Genomic DNA, 6,475 nt, shown 5'->3' with positions numbered 1-6,475 from the left:
TCGATTCAGAAACCCAAACTGTCCCTCATACAATTTTCAGCAGGTATCTCTCATTTTAGTACGTTCTATGTTTGATTCTCAGCGCAGAATGCAGCCCAGAAACAAAATTAAGCTTTGAATTTATATACAAATATAGAAGCTTAATGTCTTACTCTCTTTCTGTCTCTCTCATTTAAGCTCAGTTTTATGTTTAATAACACACAAAAAAAAAAATAAGTTTCATTGTTTGATTTATAGGACATTTAGCAAAGATACGAGTTGATTACTTGATTCAAATATTTGGTTAACTAGCTTAACTTTTAACTATTTTCAGGTGGTTTTTGCTTTCGATGCTGGAAATTTGAAGCTTTTTGGTTACCTTTTGAGGCTGAGAAAAGTTGAAGCAGTTGTTTAGGGATAGGATTTTTTTTTTTGAAATTTTGATGAATGTGAGGTAATTGTTGGAAAATTTTGCGCTGGTGTTTGAATTTAGTATACAGGAAATGAGCGTGGTAGGGTTTGATATCGGGAACGAGAACTGTGTTATCGCGGTTGCTAAGCAACGCGGAATTGATGTGTTGTTGAACGATGAATGGAAGCGTGAGACGCCTGCTGTTGTTTCGTTCGGCGAGAAACAAAGGTTCATGGGCTCAGCTGGGGCAGCTTCTGCGACGATGAATCCTTGGTCCACTATTTTGCAGGTTAAGAAATTGATTGGTAGGAAGTTTAATGAACCTGATATAGAGAAAGAGCTCAAGCTGTTCCCTACTTTCGAAAGACCTGACGGTGGAATATTGATCCGGTTACAGTTCGTGGGAGAGGTTCACGAATTTACTCCTGCACAGATTTTGGGGATGTTGCTTTCACATTTGAAGCAGATTGCTGAGAAGAATTTGGAAATGCCTGTTTCGGATTGTGTAATTGGGATTCCATCTTACTTCACTGATTTACAGAGGCGTGCTTATTTGGATGCAGCAGTGATTGCTGGATTGAAGCCATTGAGATTGTTGCATGATTGTACCGCCACTGTGATCGGATACGGGATTTACAAGACTGATTTTTGTAACTCAGGTCCAGTTTATACTGTGTTTGTGGATATTGGTCACTGTGACACACAGGTCTGTGTTGCGTCATTTGAGACAGGACAAATGAAAATCATTTCTCATGCTTTCGATAGGAGCTTGGGAGGAAGAGACTTTGATGAAGTTCTGTTCAATCACTTTGCATCTCAATTTAAGGAGCAGTATAACATTGATATTCATACAAATATAAAGGCATCTATTAGGTTGAGGGCATCGTGTGAGAAGCTGAAGAAGGTCTTGAGTGCAAATGCGGAAGCACCACGTAATATAGAGTGCTTGATGGATGAGAAAGATGTTAGGGGTTTAATCAAGAGGGAAGAGTTTGAGAAGTTGTCATCTGACTTGTTAGAAAGGATTACTGTCCCTTGTCTCAAGGTTTTGGCTGATTCTGGTCTGACTCTGGATAAAATCAATTCAGTTGAGCTTGTTGGATCAGGGTCTCGAATTCCAGCTATTACAAGGATTTTAGCTTCTATATTTAACTGAGAACCTAGCCGTACGATAAACGCTAGTGAGTGTGTAGCTCGTGGTTGTGCTCTTCAATGTGCGATGCTCAGTCCAATATTTCGTGTCAAAGAGTATGAGGCTTGTGTCTTAACATATTATTGCTTTTAAGATTCTGTTACATTGAGCTTTTACTTCTGATCAAATCCTTTCCTTACGTATTATAAATAAACTGACAGACTCTTGGTCTGGAAACAAACAAGAAAAATAAAGAGTTTCCTTGTCTGAGTTGTCATATTATTCTTATAAAAACACTCTCTCAGTTTCATTCACATTCATCTGAATTACAGGTACACTATCTTCATGCTTAAATTTCTACCTTTTTTGTCTTTTTGGGTGAAATTCTTGGTGATTTGAAAATGAAATGTGTTATGTAGAATTGTAGATGAATACCATATATTATGTTTATTTGGACCTCATTTTCTGTTTTATTGCACTATATTCCATTGTGCTGGATTTCTTCTGGGATGTATTGCTTTAGGAGTGATTACTATTGCTTCTTTTCCCCTGCTTTTCAAGCCTGTCTAGGAGGTTGGAACTTACTACGAATAACTTTACTAGTATTATTTTTTTCTTGAAAGATGAGTTACTTTACTAATGGTATATGTATGGGAGGCCAAATCTCTAATCTCTTAGCCTCAGTATCAGAAAGGAAAGAAAGGTACGTCTTGGTATCACAGAAGTTTTCTTTGTACAATGTTTTGCATTTATCATCGAACAAAAATAAGTTACATTTAGATGTTTGCATCTGTATGCATACAGGTGCTTAATTGGATTATTTTACGTACAAGGTTATATAACATTTGTCATGTGTCTTGATTTGCAGGTTCAAGATTCTATACCTTTATCTATTGGACTCTTATCTGACAAAGGTCCTGTTTGCACTCTTTCGAATGGTGTGCTTTTCCCGAAAGGGCACCCATTTCGAAGTGTTAAGATTCTTACTTTGCATAGAACTAATATGTTCAATATGGAAGATTTCTATGTGAATTCAAATGAGTTACCTGGATTATGACCTCAACTTAACACTTTTACGATATGATAGCTATATTTGGATGCTTCTTCTTGTAGACATGTCGCAATCTTGAAAAATATTTATATTTTAACAGTTATTCTATTTTAACTTTCGAATTAGTTTTCTGAATATTTAGTTTTTATTTCTTTGTTAAAATCTCTTTTGAATTGTGGTTTATGTTGCTGTAGATTGGACCTATCCTAACCCACACATATACAGCTAAAGTGAAGGTCAGAGTTCAGCTAAATCTTCATGGGATTGTCAAATTGGAGTCAGCTGTGGTACATTTGGTTCTTTTTTTATAATATTGGCCCTTAGTAATTTCTCACGTAATTTAACTGTGTTGCTCTGTGAATTTTATTGCATCAGGTAATAGAGGATCAAATGGATAACTCCGTGACAATCAATGATTCCCATTTGACTTCAGAAGAGGTTGCAGTCAAATCTGATCAGATGTCTTCTGGAGAAAACATTGCTGAAGTCAGTGATAATGCAGAATCAGATCCTCCATCTGCTCCTAGTGTAAGTTTTAATTGAAGGTTGCCTACCTTGACTTCTTTCTGCATTTGCATTTTACTGTTTTGCTTTCAATTCAGAATTGAAATAAATAACGAATGATTACGAGACCTTAGACTAATTTATTAGCAGTTACCCTCTCATGGAATGCCTTAATAAGTTGTTCTGCCAACTCCTCATCTTTTGTGTCTTGACACTTGACAATGACATCCAGTATATTTGGACAAAAATTCAAACATACTATATTGAAGAGTGTTGATGTTGAATTCAGTATTCTTGTGCAGGCTGGTGTAGCAAGAAGAGGAAGAGGTGTAAAAAGGTTGGAAATCCCGATTCGTGAGAGTATTTGTAATGGAGTGCAAAGGGATGAGCTCACTAAAGCTGAAGAGAAAGAACGTTGGTTGATGCAACAGGACTTGAAGATTGAGCAAACCAAAGATAGGAAAAATGCCCTTGAGGCTTATGTTTATGAGATGCGTGATAAGGTATTGCTTCAACTTAAATTGATATTAGCTTTATCTTCCACTTACAAGTAAAGAACTTCACACGGTTTCTTTCACATGATGTGTTTATAACAGAGGCAATTTTAGCTCCATGTCTGTAATTTGAACCAGGTGTATAGAAGTGCGAGCATGGCTCATGCTTCTGAGTAAATCTTAGGAATACGTTTGCTTTTGATAAAAAGTGGGTGCATATTCCTGCTTTTTTGAAAAAAATTGCCAACAAGTGCCTTAAGTTACTATATATGGTTATACTTTTATATTAATGCAGTACTTGGTAGTTAATTTGATGTTTTTAAGACACAGGAAATTGCAACTTAAAATGATAACCTTAAAAGAGTGCCCTAATGGCACTTGTTAGCAAAACCCTTAAGTGAAAGTCATGAGCTCACCTTCAACTTTTAGTAGAAAGAAATAAACTTAAAAAGAGACCAAGCTATCCTTTTAAGTTCTAGGGAATCAGTGACTATGACTATTTGAAATAATTTCCCCAACCCACACTTCTTTTGTTCGGTTAGCGGATATGTAAAGATGCCACAGCAAAATTTTGTGCACTGCAAGTGCAGGAATATATTCCTGCCATCTAACAGGCCTAGCAATAAACTTTGGTAATTGTCAATTGCCATGTAATCTTAATCTTCAGTTGTAATCTCTTAAATCATAATTCCTCATATAGTCTCTCTGAGGTGTAGTGCATTATGCTGCAAATTTTCCATTTCTTAAGTTCTGCCACATGTTAAGAGTAACACAATTCCGTGCATAGATTTTAAACACATACCGAAGCTTTGCCAATGAGTTGGATAGGGAAGAGATTTCTAGAAAACTTCAGGAGACAGAAGATTGGCTTTATGAAGATGGAATGGATGAATCTGAAAATGTTTATGCAGAGAAGCTTGAGGATTTAAGAAAGGTAGCTATTACATGACTAATAACCTTTAACCTGGTTCTGCTCTGTAATGAAATCAACTATTTGTTTTGAATTTTGAAGCTTGTGGACCCTATTGAAAATCGGTATAAAGATGAAGCAGCTCGAGCACAAGCAAAAAGGGATCTGCTAAAGTGTATTGAAGATAACTGGATGGCTGCAGTGTCACTTCCATCCATTAAGAAAGATGCGGTATATGATTGTTGATGTTTAATTGGCTCACTCTGTTGATATTGCTGGTCCATTGGTTATAAACTTGTCTCTTCTCCTTTTGCAGGTCACTGATGAGTGTAATAAAGCAGAGAGGTGGTTACAAGAGAAATCCCAACAGCAAGACTCCTTTCCCAAAGATGTTGATCCGGTAGTTTGGTCAAGTAATATCAGGAGAAAAACAGAGGCTCTTGAAGCGTAATAATCTAATTCCTACTTGTCTTTTTTGTCCTTTTTTAGCCATTTATGCTACTTATCTTTTGGAGAGGCATTTGATATCAGTAACACAGCATATATATTCTGTATTCGGGATTATCAACAAAAGACTGTAAGATCAAATTTCAAACATTAAATGCTACTACTTTTTTTATAGAACTTTGGAACCTTCTTTGGAGTTGGTTCTAAACAGATAACTAGAAAGGCCCATGCTAATAATGGTACATGAAGGCTGTCCGGTAAAATACTATGATATGCTGTTTTGCTTTCACGTGCCACCTGGAAGATCTTTCTTCTACACATAATGCCAACCTATACATCTTGTCGTATGGAGACATTTCTTAAGGGTTTTTTTTTTCTAAAAGAGCACACAGATTAGAAGTACTGCTGTGGCATATGAAACTGTACTCTTGTGGGAAGGGTATTTTACAATGGAGTGCCTATTTTCAGTATGACAATTAATAATATCATACTATATGCATTCATCTTTGGAAACCATATAAGATTGTGAAATTTGTGATTTTTTCTACCCCACACATGCTTCTTAATTTATTGTTAACAAATTTTTAATATCTGATGTTTTTCATAAATTTATGTTAAGGACATGCAAATATATGATTAGATCCAATGCTTCTACACCAAGTAGGGATGATATGAATGAATGATAAAGGAGGCAAATCTGACGGCATGCAGTAAGATTGATGTTGATTTGCATTGTTTATAACACCAAAGACCAGCCAACACAAAAACAACTAAATCAACTGCAATTTGAAATGCGAAGATTTATACTGATTGATCTAAAATTGCTTGGGTTTTTTTAGCTCCAGTAGCAGCAGAAAACATAAATCACCATTGCTCAAGGTGAGCACTCGTTGCTTTTATTATCAAGATCGTCATCTCTCTTGACGTTTGTTTGATAGAATGAAAATGTTTAGATGATGCCTTTATTATTTTCGTTACGTGAACTACTACAGTGAATGGAAATTATTACGCAGTTTTTGTTCTCTCTGCGACACAATTTTAAGTAGCTGTATATACTCTTTTCAATATGAGCTTCAACTTAGAATTAGCATTACTTAGGATATGTCGACTGAACCACAACCGGTGGGGCAAAGAACTTGTGTTCAAGTCTTCAGTTGACACCTGCCTTGGGTACGATCATTGGACAGTCCCTACCTCCTACCCCTCACCAGGAAAAAGATTACCTAGCAGAAAGAGTTATATGCTTAAGTAGAGCATAGTAGGGAACTTAGTTTATGTTTTATATAATCAAACAAACTATTGGCATTCATTCTCAGCTCAACTATAAACTAGGATCACCACTCCAGAGAGAAAACATGAGAGAGAGAGAGAGAGAGAATTAGCCAAGTAGGGAGAGAAAGAAAGAAAGGTCAATCTTCCGGTGAGAGTTGGACGGTTTTCGTTGATAATCTTAGTAAGGGAGTATCCAGAAGAGAATTAAGAGATTTATTTCTCTCTCAAGGTCATGTGGTTAGAGTTTTTATTCCAAATGAGACGAACAAATCAA

The 6,475-nt window shown here is 36.2% G+C and overlaps 1 pseudogene; it reads left to right on the top strand.

Moving 5' to 3' along the window:
* Positions 1 to 231: 231 nt before the first annotated feature.
* Positions 232 to 5,840, top strand: LOC120128048 (annotated as a pseudogene).
* Positions 5,841 to 6,475: the final 635 nt, after the last annotated feature.

The sequence above is a fragment of the Hibiscus syriacus genome, unplaced genomic scaffold, assembly GCF_006381635.1.
Source record: "Hibiscus syriacus cultivar Baekdansim isolate YM2019G1 unplaced genomic scaffold, ASM638163v2 tig00001478_pilon, whole genome shotgun sequence".
Classification (NCBI taxonomy): domain Eukaryota; kingdom Viridiplantae; phylum Streptophyta; class Magnoliopsida; order Malvales; family Malvaceae; genus Hibiscus; species Hibiscus syriacus.
The sequence above is the reverse complement of the archived record's forward strand: the minus strand, read 5'-3'. Positions and strand labels throughout refer to the sequence as shown.